Genomic DNA, 15,913 nt, shown 5'->3' with positions numbered 1-15,913 from the left:
ATCGTAATTGTATAGTGAATATACAGCAGTGTGATATACATTAGGGTGGGTAGAATAATACATAGTGTAATATTACAATGTATAAGGTGGTGTATAGTAATACAGTATATTATTTAATGTTGGGTTTGTCTATGGCAGTATATAGTATGGTGTAGACTCGTGTGATGTAAGAGAATAAAGTTTAGCTGTAAGCATATTATATTTTTTGCGACGTAGAATTGTAATGTATTACTTACTGTTAGTAGCTCAGCTTATTGGAGAGTATATTTAATATACTGATGATACTATGTAGTTTATACTTTAGTTGTTTACGTGGTGGTTTAGTTACTGCAGCTACATACTATTAACATTCTTTCCCTTTATTAATGTTACCCCTATCCCCTCCCTTTGATGCTGCTAATCCTGCATAATGCACGGGCATAATGACTTTAAACCCCCCACCAAACCTCCTACGCATTTCACAAGTAGTACTAATCGCATATCTGCATTTCCCATAAATATGCTAAATTCCTCTTGATATGCAAATTATTTTGTCAAGGCGCTCTTCCCCCCTCCATCCCAGCTTAAATAGTCGCTCCAAGCCTGGGGTGTGTCATTCAGACTCTGTCTTCTCGACAGACCTGTTCTCCACCTGAGGACGGCTGCTTGCGTTGTGGCCGAAACGTCGTGAGAATTCTTTTATTATGTTTTATTATTATTTTATTATTTCCATTCTACGTGACTTTACCGAAAGAATCAAAAAGATGAATCCCTGCAGTCACGAAAGCTTTAAATCGAAATTTAAGCACACCGTGCTTTACGCAGCGCGTTTACACAGTAGAAATAGCAGGTCATCTTATTTTCGCGTAGCATCTGTTTACACAGTGAATTAAGGCTGATCCACCGGAGGGTAGGTGTGCATATTCATACAGCCGCCGTTTCTTTTTAGTTTACCTTAGCATTGCGGGCACGCGGATTAGAGCTTAGCCACGAGGAAGGGAGAGGGGCGCGTGAATATTCATGTGGCTATTTTTAGCGCTAGCCGTGGGGGGCAACGTGCGCCTGCACGGGCACGCGTGTGCACGCAACCACCTCCACAGTGGTGGTGTACGTGGGGAGTGTGTGGGATAACTCCGTGCGGTGGTGAGCCAGCCACTTAGCCATGTCCCTCAGAGAGGGCGCTGGTGCGGGGGGGCCAATCACCCGAACGGTGGGGGCCGGCGAGAAGTGGCCCGAGGAGGAGTGGGGAGTGGAGGGGGTGGACGTCGCGCCCTGCCCGCTCACAGGGAGCGGGGAGGTGGGAGTCAGCCCCCACACCACTGCTGACAACTCATCTTAACTAAGTGGCAGTGATGTCACCACACCGCTTGTGCCAGGCTAGGTGCGTCTTGAAAAAATGTGAAGTATGTCGAAAGCTCGCTGGCAGGTCATGGGACAGAGACAATGTGCCTTGGGTTGGCTGACATTCAAAGACACGGATCACCCGTATAGATCTTCTTTTTTTACAGACTGGTGCTGATAGCGAGCAGCCACGCCTGACCGCCTTTGTCTGGTCTTCCCAGTGGCGATGCTTATACACCTGGACGCATTTGAGGCCGAGTCGACCTATAGGAGGGCCAAGACAGGTTCAGATAATCGTCACTGGTGTATGGTGGCCATGAGCGAGAATCCAAACCCGAGTGGTCGGGTTCGAAGCGCGGGACGCGATCCGCTCCCCATGCAACACCAACCGATGTTCATCAACCACAAAGTAGCGCTCATGCCAGGCTAGGTGCACTCTGCGGCCACGTGAAGTGTCGAAGGCCCGTTGGCAGGGGGTCACGGAACAGACCCAGGTGCCGCGGGGTGACCGACTGAGATGACTTGGCAGATGCACTAGCTGACACATCCACCAGCTGACACACATCCACCAGCTGACACGTCCATCCACAACACTCACCAAACTCAGTTACTCAAAACCAACTCACACTCCACCCACAAGCCACTCAACCCGCCCAGACTCGTCCACACTCACCCGTTGCAGGTGAAGAAGGCGCGCGTTCCCAGCGATCCGGCAACCTGTCAAAAAAGAAGACGAGGTACTTCTTTGTTGTCTTTCACCAAAATAGTTCGAGAGCCTCATCACTCGCAGTACTACTTGCACACAAACACAGCAGGGATACGGTGGATGACAAATTAATTCTGACAGTCAGATACACTAATAATGTTTGTGTGCAAAAAACTAATATTTCACTATTAGGTTGCTAAATATTCTTTTTTAGGTGTATTTTTACGACGCTGCGACGGTGTACTGCCAGTCTGTGCTGTTGGCTGCTGCCTGCTCATTTATTAACGTCAATGCACTGGCACTCTATTACCTACACTGCTAATTTTGCTTTTGCCCATTATGAGTGTATGCCAGTCTAGAATCTGTTGCCTGCTTCTTTACCTCACACAGTGTACTGCCAGCCTTTCATGTCAACTGTTTCCTGCTTTTTCAGCTGCCGACCTTATTCCCAGCTTTTTATGTTGACTGTAGAAATGCTTATGTCATTGAGTCGGCGTACTGGCAGTCTATAATATAGACTGTAGCCTGCTTCTCAACTTACCTGTGCGTACTGCTGCTCTTTAATGTACACTTATTTCAGCTTATTTCTTCAATGCATTTCTATTGTTTCGATTGCTCATGTCATGCTATTTACTGATACGTAATACTGCTATGCTGATTAATATGTTATACTGCTAAATACTTTGGACTTTCTTAGCTACAGCCCATGGCATTTTGTCTATCATTTTGTTACATTCGTTGGAACATCACCCATTTATATTTTGCCATACCGCACCTTTACTTTCCACCAAAGCGGGGAGCACGCACGGAGGTTCAATGCCCCAAATAGTGTTGACCTTGCTTTTTTACGGTGGGTGACGAACATTGTGAGAGAGACATTGTTCTTCCAAACCAAGAAAAAAAACATTGCACGATTTCCTGACACTAACAGAGCATACGATGCCCTACAATAACACATTTTCTTGTCGCAATGCCAAGATGGGTACCACGTCAAGATTCCTCCTATTACTAAGCTGCAGGACAAAGACATCCTCACAAAACTGTCTCCTCTAATCAAACTTCTATTCCTTCGTGATCATGGACAGAGGAGGAAACCACATATTATGGTGCGCCAACTTCTTTCACCAGTATGTTGTCGATGAGTATGCCAACATTGCGAATGAGTGCCTTCTCTACATTCAATTGAATCAAAACCACTTGCGTGTGAACAGTATGCTCATCTCTGGGATGCCATCAATGCCGAAGGAGATGCAAACGGTCACAATGTGGGCTGATTAGTTATTTTGCCTTCATCCTTCACAGCTCCACCAAGATACATGCATGAGAAGACTCAAGATGCCATGACGTACATCAGCCAATATGCCACGCCCCATCTTTTCATCACCTTCACTTGCAATCCCAAATTAAAGGAGATCCAGGTTTACCTTTATCCAAACCAAAAGCCACCAGACAGACATGACATATTAGCGAGGGTCTTAAAACTCAAAGTTTATAAACTCGTGATGCATATTACGACCAACGAAGGCGGCGCCTTTGGATAAACAAGCAGTAATTTGCACACCATTTGGTTGTAAAAAGTCGTTTTCCTCATGCTCACATTTCACTATGGATGAGGGAAACAATTCATGCAAGTCACATTGACACATTTATCAGTGCTGAGCTACCTCACCCCCATCAAGACCCTGCCCTTTTTATATGCGGTCTGCAGCCAAATGGTCCATGGCCCATGTGGCCAGTTCTATCCGAATGCACAATATATGCAAGACCACAGGTTACCAAGAAGTATCCACAGAACTACTTGACACTCAGTCGGCCCATGATAGCTATCCTCTATATCGTCACAAATACTGAGCATGGTGGATTTCAAACAATGCTCACACCTGCCACTAACTACTGCCCTCTCCTGTGCAAGATCTTCCAGGCCCACTTTAATATGAAATTCTGCTATTCTAAAAAAAATCAAATATGTTTGCTAATACATCAACAAAGGCTCTGACATGGCTGTTTTTGTCTTACAAAACAGAGGGGCAAAGTGTGCATGAGCTCAAAAAAATTTTCCAAGCAACATACATCAGCAACAATCCATTTACTGAATTCGTGGCTTCCCCATCCATGACTGTTCCCCCCACAGTCGTCCATTTGGGACTTCACCTCCAAAATGGTCAATGCATCTACGTCACCAAAGGAAATGCCCAACAACAGGCCCTGGCTCCACAACATACCACACTTATGGCATTCTTTGTTTGTTGCCCAAGTGACCCATTTGTTGCCAACCTGCTCTACCATTAAGTTCCCTCCTATTATACATGGACTGCTAAAAAAAATGGAAGCGACGTGCTGCTGACGGTGAATCTAATGCCTTAGGACGAGTCTACACTGTTCATCCCAACAATCAGCAGTGCTACTTTCTCCCAATGCTTCTCCATGTTGCCAAAGGGCACACATCTTTCCAAGACCTATAAACAGTAGAACGAGTTGTCGGTCAAACATACAGGGAAGCTTGCAATTATTGCGCATGATCACCATCTTCATAAAGCTATGACAGAAACTTCTGTTGGTCAGTCACCTTTCCAACTGACATTGCTCTTCTGCATAAATCTTCAGATTTGCTGCCCATCTAACCCCATGGGACTCTGGAAAAAATACAAAGAGGGCATGAGTGAGGACATCCTCCATGGAGCTCAATGACAAAATACAAACCTCAACGTCAACTTTTCTGATGTCATTTTCAAACAGGCCCTCATCCTCCGTCAGGACAAACTGCACTCCATTGCTGGATCTACCTCATGTCTATGGGACTACCAACACCCTACAGGGCCAACCTGCATGCCCTTGCTCAAGAGATCCTATGTGAAATATGCTATTATGCTTTACAGCTACTTAAATTTATTTAGGAAAATTAACCAAAGCTGATGGATGCACAAAGAGAAGCCTACACGAAAATACTGGAAGATATTGAGACTACAAATCGAGTTTTTTTTCCTTGATGCACCGGCCAGTACTAAAAAGACCTTTGTTTTCAAACTGCTCCTCACTAAGGCTCGCCAGAGAGAGAAAATTGCTCTAGCTGTGGAATCATCGGGGATTGCTGTGTAAGTCGATGTGTGTGTGTGTGAGTCGATGTGTGTGTTTTAGTCCATATGTGTGTGCCCGTTTAAGTCCATGTCTGTGTGTACGTCGATGTGTGTGTGTAAGTCCAAGTGTGCGTGTCAGTCCATGTGTGTGTGTCAGTCGCTGTGTGTGTGTTAGTCGATGTGTATGTGTTAGTCGATGTGTGTGCATGGCTCCATGTGAGTGTGTAAGTCACTGTGTGTGTGTCTATGTCAGTCGATGTGTGTGTGTACGTCGATGTGTATGTGTGTGTGAGTCCGTATGTGTGTGTTAGTCCATATGTGTGTTTAATTCCATGTGTGTGTATAAGTCAATGTGTGTGTGTGAGTCGATATGTGTGTGTAACTCCATGTGTGTGTATCTAAAGTCCAAGTCTGTGTGTGTGAGTCCATATGTATATGTGTGTGTAGGCCAATATGTGTGGTTGTCTATGTATGTGTGTGTGTGAGTCCATGTGTGTGTGTGTAAGTCGATGTGTGTGTGAGAGTCAACGTATGTGTGTGAGTCGCTGTATGTGTGTACGTCGATTTGTGTGTGTAACGCCATGTGTGTGTATCTAAAGTCGATGTCTGTGAGTCCATATGTGTGTGTGTGTAAGTCGATGTCTTTGTGTGTGTGGGTCAATGTCTGTGTGTGTAGGTCGATGTGTGCTTCTGTCTTTTTCGCCCGGGCAACGCCGGGTATTTGCCGCTCGTAAGATATCATTTGTAACCAACTGCCTTGCGGACGTTCGGCTGTTCTTACTAACTGAACCGCGGAACTATTTTGTTTGGTGGAGCGATCCTCCTACAAGCAAGCCAGCATCAGGAATCAAGGTAAGTGAAAAATACCATTATACTTTTTTTCTTTTCATGTTACTTATTTACGTATTATAGAGTATTTACAATATTTCTTGTTATTTATGTGTTTAATAATGCTTCCCTTTTTTGATTGAACCATTACATATTTTATAAGACTGATCATATGTACAATTAGATATTAAGTTCTGAGATATGAACAAATCGGGTTTCATTATTCATCTTTGGGTAACAGACAATCCCTTTAATGGTCGCAAATGACTGCTAAATTAACTATATTAAAAGAAAAATAATAAAATGTAACTTTTACATTACATTATTGGAAGACTAGCTAATACCTGGCTTCGCCCGAGACTTGGATTCACCACGCCCGGCCGCCTTTGTCTCCCCAGTGGCGATGTTCACACACCAGTTACTCGTTTGAGGCCGAGTCGACCTAGGGGAGGCCCAGGACCGGTTCAAATAATCGTCACCGGTGGTGGCCGTAGGCCTCGGCCAGGTAAGGTAAAAGTTAAAAGGTAAAAACAACGAGCCTACCTTTACCCTACCTTTTACCTTACCACAATACAATCACTCTACCCTACCTTTTACCCATTAGCAGGTAAGGTAAAAGGTTAAAAGCAACGAGCTTACCTTTACCCTACCTTTTACCCTTACCCCATACAAATTACCCGATTACAGGGTAATTACTGGGGTACTACTGCACATGAACAAGGTTTATAACGGTAAATGCCAGGTAGAGCGCTTTATTCATATACAATACTCTCGATTATTCCATTTTTACATGCTTTCTTTTAAATCACTCTGTTGTTGTCGTCATTATTGTTGTTGTATCCTCAAATCTTGTAACTCAATTTTTACCCACTTCCTAATGTGGTATCGACTACAAACTTGGTATTCTTAGGTCATATTGATGACAATACCATATTCTATCATTAAACATTTATATATTTTTAAACATTATTTTCTATATGTTATGTTTCGGCTTGGGTCTAATTGTCCACGCTCAACTTACGTTGGCTGTAAATCACCACGGCCCCTTACGTTATGGCAAGCTTCAGGACCACTTCCTGGAGTCGTGGATCTCTTTAATTACTCGTACATTTAATACAAGCGTGTTTTTAATAAAGTTTGTTTTAAAATTACTTTTTAAATGGAGGCCACGGACTGCGCCACGGAGATTTTAGCGGAAAACAAGGTACTGTATTTACCGGGTAATACTTTGCGCTTCCTTTACCCTACCGGGTAATTCTTCCGAGCTACCTTTACCCTTGGTATGTCGACATCTTTAACCTTTACCCTTTTACCCGGTAAAAAGGGTAAATTACCTTACCTTGCCGAGGCCTAGGTGGCCGTGAGCGGGAATCAAACTCGGGTCGCCGGGTTCATATTTCAGCGCGCTAACCACTACACTACTGCTCCCCCCCGCGCGCGCGTTCATAGGTACACATACACGCGCTTGCTACAGCCCCTCACAACTTTCAGGGTGCGTACGGCAGTAAACGACTGAAATAATAAAGCAATGCTGCGCGAAGAACGCCTCAGACATGCAACACATTTGTATAGAACTTTACTCGCGCCGCGGAGGGTTGGGGGGGGGGCGTGACATGAGCAGTCACACTGCATTACGCTTCCACATGCGCGGGTCACATGACAGATGTGACGTCACAGCTCACTTGTGCAAAAGAATTGCATGGCGTACAGTCTGGAAAGTACCCACATGGCAAATTTCAAGTTTGTTGCATGTCGGGAAATACGCTAAACATTTTGAACAGACACACATAATCACAAATTTCCCTTTTATATATAGATGTGTTCTTTTCATTATAAGATATAATCACAATGTCAACAGAAGCGCTGTAAATGACCGGTTACAACCATGCACTAATCAACAGGGCATTGAATGCCAAAACCAAATCAAATAACACGAGCATTGAAACAGCCCAAGTAATTAAAGCGATCAAAATACCGTACATTGCGGGAGTAACTGATAAACTAGCCAGATGTTTGGAAAAACAAAACATCCGAGTCAGATTTGGCACGGTACATAAAATACAGAAACTAATATCTGGTACAAAAGATGGATTACCGAAGCTATCAACAGAAGGTGTGTACATGATTAATTTCACGTGTGGAAAATGTTATGTTGGGCAAACAGTTCGAATGATCAGCACGAGACTAAAAGAACATCAGAGAAATATTAAATTCTCCCAAATACAACTGTCAGCAGTAGCAGAACACGCGTGCCAACAAGGACACTCAATTGATTTTGATAATGTCAAAGTTCTGTGCAAAACTAGCTACTACTGGACAAGACTAATTAAATAATCTATCTGAAATATAAAGAAATAACCCGATAGCTACCGCCTTGTGCTGCGTGGAAGCGAATAATCAAATAACACATTGTTTAAATGCATGCCTATAAAGGGCACCAAACTTCAATAAGGATTACCGTTGGTACGGCTATTTTAATACACACAATAGACAGGAAGGACAAGATCAAAGGGCTCGCATAATGCACATGCATAATATACGTTGACTCAGTAATCCCCCCCCCCCCCACTTTGTGCAAGAGCGCAGAAGTGTGGTCGCCACATCTACGCCTCTATATACGGAACAAAACAGTTAGACTTCTCCACAAATCTGGCTGTCACCTGATGAAGCTAGTTGTAATTACTGGCGAAACGTCGTACTCAGATTGTAAATGTTGTGGCTTGGCTCTCCAACACACCGGTGGACTGTACTAGTGATGAATTGGCATGTTTTGTTTACGTGACAATGTGATGCCGCCGCCACGAAGCCGTTCAGCAGGCGCCCCATCTACGACCTCGCCACCACCAAGCGACGGAGCCGACCCCGCGTCCCCCTCACCTCACCTCACATGAACACACCTGCACGCATTTTCCCCCCACCCATAGAGCTCCGAGGGGAGGTCACCTGACTGACCGGTTTTTATCCGAGAAACCCTTATCGGGATTAACTTTCACGGTTTCCGGCGACCAGGGAATTGTACGACCTCCCCCGACGCTACTTTACACCGCGGCGCTGCGACCGGGCTTAAGATGGTATGGTCGCGGCGAAGGGTATTCGGCCACCGCGGTTGAAACGCATCCCCCCACACACACCCCCACGGGTCGACGAGACAGGCAGAGGAGGGACGGGGCGGTATAGTTTAGGGTGCGCAATTGGTGGGGCAGGTGGTAGGGACATGCGGAGGCTCCGCGCTTAACTTCCACACATGCATGAGAAAGGGATTAATTAGAATTAACGCCGCACACGCAGCACATCCGATTAGCATATAAAAGGCGCCCGGAACCGCCGCACGCGCCCTCACGGGCACGCGCGCCCATTGTTAAAGAAACTGGAAGGGGAGCGACGACAGGCGGGGCAACATCCCTTTGATGTAGGGAGGATAAAAAGGGGGCGCAAAAGGGGAGATCTCTCTCTTACTCCAGCCCAGCGACCCGGACGTCCGTGCGACGCATCGAGGTACGCTGCTAGCACGGGATCAACGGACCGCCGTGGGCACCTAACAGTGAGTAAGGAGGTAAAAGTATTTCGTAAACAGGTAAATAGGGAATAGGTCCAGGGGTAATAGAATAGGCCAACCTCGTCGATCCATACTGACTCAACAACCAGTCCCAGGTAGCAAGCAATAAATCGTTAATAGCCGATCGTGTCCCCGTGTGATATCGCTGAGAAGTGGGAACGCGTGTGGTGCTGTGTACACAGCGGTTCGCCTCGTGGGAGCGCTGCGCAGAGCCGCGCGAGAGTGGGTGTCGCGTGTGGAGCTGTGTGCGCGTGTGCGAGTACGTTCGCTACGTGTATGGTACAGGTGCGCGATTGGTAACGTGGTTATTCGGCGTGGAGACGAGTGCTGCTCAGGGCTGTAGACGGGCATACATATACTCGTAGCGAGTGAGTGCTGCGCGAAGCTGCGTGAGGGGGAGTATGGTGTTCGATTGATGATGCTGTGCGTACGTATGCTCGCAGCATGGGAGCGCTGCGTGAGGCTGTAACAGTAGAGGCGTCGCGTTTGAATGCCGGCGAAACCCTAGCGGGTAATAGGGCGGTGCGGCAACGCAACCGGAATAGGGGATGCGTGAAGGAGAGACCCCGGGGGCCAACGGCCCCCACAACAACCCTTACTAGTTGGCTGTGTCGGGTGGTGGCGGGTTTCAATGGCACATTCATATATTTATGCGATCTAACCCAAAAAACCTCTATTATGGAGAATAAATGTAGCTGGCCTACATTCCTGGGGCAGACAGATCTGAGAAATATAATATGAGGAACATATATTTGAAACTAATATAAATAAAATGAAAGATAAGGTTTGTCTGGAACTCAATACTCCTATTGAATAGTGGCATTGTTTTTCATGAGGTATGTGACGTGCAATCGGTGCAAGAAAATAATACTGTATTTTAACAGTCCATTGTCAAGGGGCCGACTAGTTTGACCATACTTCACTGTGCTGGTCAGTGATCTTTGGGGTGAGGGGATAGGAGCAAAACCAGTTGAAATATCATTCCCAACACTGGAATTAGAGCATGACCTCGAATAAAGTGTTTTTTTTGGGTTAGATCGTATATTAATATACATTTGTCGTTAAACCCACCATCACCTGACACAAGCTTTTGTCACGTAAACAAAACGTACCAATTAATTACAGCTGGAGGGTAAACCCACACCATTTCCAATTCTAGTACGATGTTTCACCGGTGATTGCAACCAGCTTCATCCAGCGATAGCCCGCATCATGAAGAAATCCTTCTTTATATGTATATATACGCGATCTAAGCAATTGTTTTTATTATGGATAATATTGGTCTCAAAGGCCTACGTGTTAAGCACGATCCCTACCAGCCATTCACGGACAAATGTCATAGGAATGTGGAGTCTGCACCCACTAACTCAGGACAATCATTGAAAATGTCCTTGTTTTGATGATAATGACGATGGTGGGTGGGAGACATATCCTCTGCTAGTGAAGTGCTGCAGGGGTTTGCGTTTATTTCAGCGTTTGGAAATCCCGGGGTCACGCTGTTAAACACGAGTAATTATCACCATCGAGCCCCTTGGAAACTTGCCCCGGGTGGCCGAGTGTGTGAATTGACAACTGTTTGCTGCTTCGTCTTAATTCAGGCCATGTGACCGAACTCAATAAAGTAGTGTGAGCTTTGAATTAACAGGGACATGTTAGCCAGCTGAGAACAGGAATTTTTTTGTGTGTTGCATTTACATGCAATTTTTACTTACATCGCTGCCAAATATATGCATTTGAAGATACTACGCAAAATTGTGTAGTATCTTCAATTACGGCGCCGAAATACAAAAAAATGTGCCCCGAGCTCACGCGTGCCACAAATCTCCGCTGTTGGTGTTTATCCAGTGGTGGAATTTTCACATTCTCGTGGCAGGGGCATGATAACTTTCTGACCCGCCCATATTGGATATCTGTGAAAAAGAGCTTCAGAGCTCATCGGATTCCTCTTGCAGTCTAAATAAAGATTTTGATTTTGATTCTCTCCAAGTATAACTACTATCATTTACTTTTTGAATCAAGTGGTATGCATTTTATCCATGCTGAGAGGATAGGATATTGAACTCATGGTTTCCCACCCTAATCATCTATCCAGATATGTATTTAAACATATCAAATAAAGTTTTTCTGTACACTAGGAGATGGAATCAAACACAATGACATCTATATTGCAAGCCCAACCATTACACCATGGCCGCTGCCTTCATTATAAATTTCCATGGATATATCTGGATAAATAGCATGTCCAGAGTAGTTATGCAGGACATGGCTTCATTTGATGTGTGGTATATTATATGTATGTATATTATTGAACTTATTTCACATTGTACGTAGCCAATCATACGAATCGGAGGTGTGGGGGAAGGATGACAAACTAAACACAAAAAGTAGTTATTACGAAATTAGTTTTCAATTCAGATTTAAAAGTGCATAGCTCCAGTGGCTTCTTAATATCGGAAGGAGGAACGTTCCAGGTGGCCGCACAAGCACGTCTGAAAACGCGTGATGCAGTGGTGGATAGTTTCAGTGCCTCTGTTGCATTTTCGAAATTCACAGCGGTTCACTACTGTGTGTGGTCGATGGTCTGGTTGGTGTTTCTGCAAGCAGGTCAGCATTTATTTGCAATCTCCACTTGTGAAGTGAGTGGATGAATCTTCAGGTAGACGTGCGGATTCGATGGGGCGATGACAACCTTCACAAAGTTTTCCACAAGTGTTCTAGATAAAATACAAAGCAACAGCAAGATATTAACACATTTAATTGACTAAATTGCCCACATCCTTTTCCCTGCAGCATAATCCTCCCACGTGACTACCTCTCCTTAAGTCCTTACGCCACGTCATGGGACAAACTCTTTATTGCTTCCCTTTAATTACCGCAAACCGAGATGCAAAATTCCTGCCTCAATGGAAAGTGACCCCTCTGATACAGCCCTAAGAATGGCTTTATTGTGCGGATGTTACTTCTTTCGGGAAACGGCTCTCCTGCCCTCGGGGGTTATTTGTCCCTCTTATAAGATCTCGGACGTTGTGTAACAGGTTCCGGAGACACTTGTAGAGGTAACTTCTTTATTACAATACAACACTCCAACAGTCCTGATACTCTGTTACAGCCTAGGTACACAGCCTAGCTACACAGCCTAGATACTCTACTCTGGCTACGCTCCGGAACTCGCCCTCACAAGGTCGTAGAGTCGGGAGTTCCAGAGTCCCAGCGCTGGCTCTCACAGCATCCCCGGGTCTTCAGATGGCTGGTCGTGGGTCTTGGGTCTTGAGTTACAACTGGGCCCCGATCGTCCAGGGAGCTCTCCTTTTATGCCTGGTACAACGAGGGGTGGGGCCGTGTGCGCCCCCAGATATCCCACAGAGCACACACAGCCCCCCCCTTTGGCGGCGCCAAGGGGATTAAGCGTCTGGACCCCCTGGGAACTCAACGCCTGGCGCCCAGAGGCTTAAGCGTCTGGACCCACCTGGGAACCCAGAGCCCCCAGCAGCCCCTCCCTTCTTATGTCACTACAGTTGTAAAGATGTTGCACACGCTGCAGCCACCGACCCACGGAGGAAGGAGCAAAGGCGTTTGAGAAGCCCTCGACTCTAAATATGTACGTAAGTGGCACGTGCAGTTGATAATCATTCGTCATAATTTTTATGATATGATTATAATAATCACCATGATCATTTTATCGTTATTATTATCATGAACATTTTATTCCATCAGGTGCCTGTGACATAGACATGGAACACATTGCAAGTTTTACTATGAACACTGCCATGCTATTTTAATTACGATTTTAAATTCACCAGACTACGTTTACATTGGATGAACATTGGCTCATGTTAAATAGTGTCAGGCAATGCAGATGATACCCATGTCGGATCCGAATAAGTATGTTAGAGATGTATGTAAAATTAATCTCAAAGTTACGAAGTACCTAAAGGCTGAATGTATGTTGCAGATGTATGTATGTATGTTGAAATTCTTTCGCACCATTCGTAGCTAACCAAGCTCATCGGAGATGCGATTAACACGGCAGCTGTCGCGTGTACTGTATTAGCAATATACCAAACAAGTATATCATCCTGAATGATCAATTGTATATATTTTTAGTGTAAATCTAGAAATTGCTTGACTTACTTCATTGAAAGCTGTACATTTAAATATCATTCATGTGTTGATTTAGCATATCACTGTTTCCGGATGTATAAAATGAGTTAGATTATTTGGAAAATCAATAGCGGTTGTTGTTGGATCAACATTGTACCCGATGAAGGATTGTGTCATTTCCACCACTGGCAAGGACTGCCGAAAGGGATGAGCACTGCCCAACACTCGGTTTGTCATGTGAATGCTTGGACTTTGTGTTTTATGAAATAGCTTCCATTCATCTCCCCACATAAAAAAGAACAAAAATTTTAGTCCATCAGCTGAAAGGTTTTTTCAGACTAAGAAATATCCAAAGGCTTTGTTTCAGCACGCTGGAGGGAAAGCAGTCTCGACTTTTCGGATATTTATTTTATTATCGGTAATGCTCCTTTAATTAATGCAGAATTCACCCGATCTCGTTAGATCTCGGAAACTAAGCAGGTTCGAACCTGGATAGTGCCTGGATGTGTGACCACCATGTACACACAAGCTGTTATAGGCTGTAGGGGTGGGGGTACGTGGTAGGGAGGGGGGTGCATAAAAATCCAAAATTCTGACTTTATACGTGTTTGTATGTATATGTATGTTGAACTTCTTTCGCACCGTGCTAATCAGAGGTGCGGGGGAAGGACAACAAACTATATTACAAAAAACAGTTCTAAATAAATTAGTTTTCAATTTAGGTTTAAAAGTGCATAGCTCCAGTGGCTTCCTAGTATCGCAAGGAAGAGCGTTCCAGACAGCCGCAGAAGCGCATATCAAAGTGCGCGACGCAGTGACCGTCTTTGCTGTGATGTTTATCCAAAACCCGGCTGCAAGTGTCATCGGCACAACTGACAAACAACTTCAACACGACTGGCACGGCGTATCGAGGACATTATGAAGCAGTGAATTGACAAACACGGTTGCACGTACGCGAACGCGTATAATCCTTCAAAAAAATCGCGTAATGATGACTTTCCAAATTCGAGCTGTCTGCTATTTACCCTGCTGTCCCACCACTCTCTCCAGCAGCACAGTGCCCCAAGATGATCTTGCAGAGCGTGGCCGTACTGCCACCCACAGCAGCGCCGCAGGGCAGCCTTCCATTAATGGAGCCACACGCACAGGGCCCGGCCAGCCAGCCCCTGAAGGGTCCTGAGCCAGGTCGCGTGTGGACCGTGGCCTCCGGAGGGAGCCAGGGCATGGCCGTGTGGGTCCCCTTTGCCGTTGTCTCTACGCTGCTGCTGCTGCTGCTTTTGTTCATCGTCCTCGCCGTGGTCGTGGTGATCGCAGTGTCGTGTTCCAGGAGTGGCGCCTGCAGCAGGGACGTGAACGTGACATCTCTGGAAGGGGGGCCCTCCTTTGAGGCACAGCATTATGGCTTTGGTGTGTAATGTGATCAGTGCTGGGTTAAGGAATTTATATTTCACTGGCATAATATAGCGTTGAGCCCCCTGTGTGACGCTTGACTGGGAAAATTTGATCGATGAGTAAACAACATCTGGCACAGGGCCTTATCCTTAACCCTAAGATATGGGTCACTCGGTTTCCATTTAGTTGAAGGGGGGGGGGAAGTTCACCTTAAGTTCAGCAGCTTGTGGTTTTCCAAAATCTAATAATATCAACACAATACTGTTCATGGTGGGATAGAATGTACGACGTGTAACTTTCATTTGCGATTTGTTCACTGCGTGCTAAATGCATTTATTTGGCGAACATATTTTATTATATATTTTAGTTTGTGATGAGGATAACTTTTTTTAGAGGGCCGCTTTATACGTTCTATTTTTGGACGGACATGTTAGACATTTGATCGATTTTCCAGACAGCTTAATTCGAATAAATGTCACATTAGAGAGTATTTTTTAAATTAAAAACCAATTTGATGCCTGAAATATCCTGCATACCTAAACATAAACCTGCCACTAGGGGGCCCTCTTGAAGCTGTAACCTCTTAGCAGCTGTATCAATTACACTGCTGTTAGCTCAGCATTGAACGTGATCAATATTTAATTTTCCATTAATGAAAAGTAATGTTCAAATCGTGGCCTTTTATACATACATTTGGGGATCACTGTCAGCTTCAGTGAAGCCACGTTGTGTGCATCCATCGTTCCATCGGGATTGGAAATGTAAATTGGGTAAATCCAGAATTATGCTGAAATGTTGTATACTGCATAACGGTTGCCATCAACGTGAAATCAAATGCGGCTCATATGTATGTTAAACAGACCGACAGTGTGTATTTCATTCCTTCTAAAACTTAATGTATTTGTTGCCCCAATAAAAACTATATTTCGTATGTTA

General features: G+C 44.9%; 2 long non-coding RNA genes across 2 annotated transcripts in view; one reads left to right on the top strand and one right to left on the bottom strand.

Annotated features, from left to right (window-relative positions):
- Positions 1–7,568, bottom strand: part of LOC144724417 (uncharacterized) — a 20,980-nt gene extending 13,412 nt beyond the window's left edge. Inside the window, exons 1-3 of the long non-coding RNA XR_013586474.1 lie at positions 7,268–7,568; positions 6,273–6,370; positions 1,994–2,037 (exon numbers count right to left, since the gene is read on the bottom strand). This is a non-coding gene — a long non-coding RNA (uncharacterized LOC144724417). The remainder of the gene's footprint in view (positions 1–1,993; positions 2,038–6,272; positions 6,371–7,267) is intronic.
- Positions 1,204–15,913, top strand: LOC144724418 (uncharacterized). The gene is made up of 2 exons (XR_013586475.1): positions 1,204–13,082; positions 14,639–15,913. It is a non-coding gene; the product is annotated as an uncharacterized LOC144724418 (long non-coding RNA).

This window comes from Lampetra planeri, chromosome 20 (assembly GCF_965212315.1).
Source record: "Lampetra planeri chromosome 20, kcLamPlan1.2.h2, whole genome shotgun sequence".
In the NCBI taxonomy this organism is placed as follows: Eukaryota; Metazoa; Chordata; class Hyperoartia; order Petromyzontiformes; family Petromyzontidae; genus Lampetra; species Lampetra planeri.
Note: the sequence above shows the minus strand (reverse complement) of the source record. Positions and strands in the feature narration are given on the sequence as shown.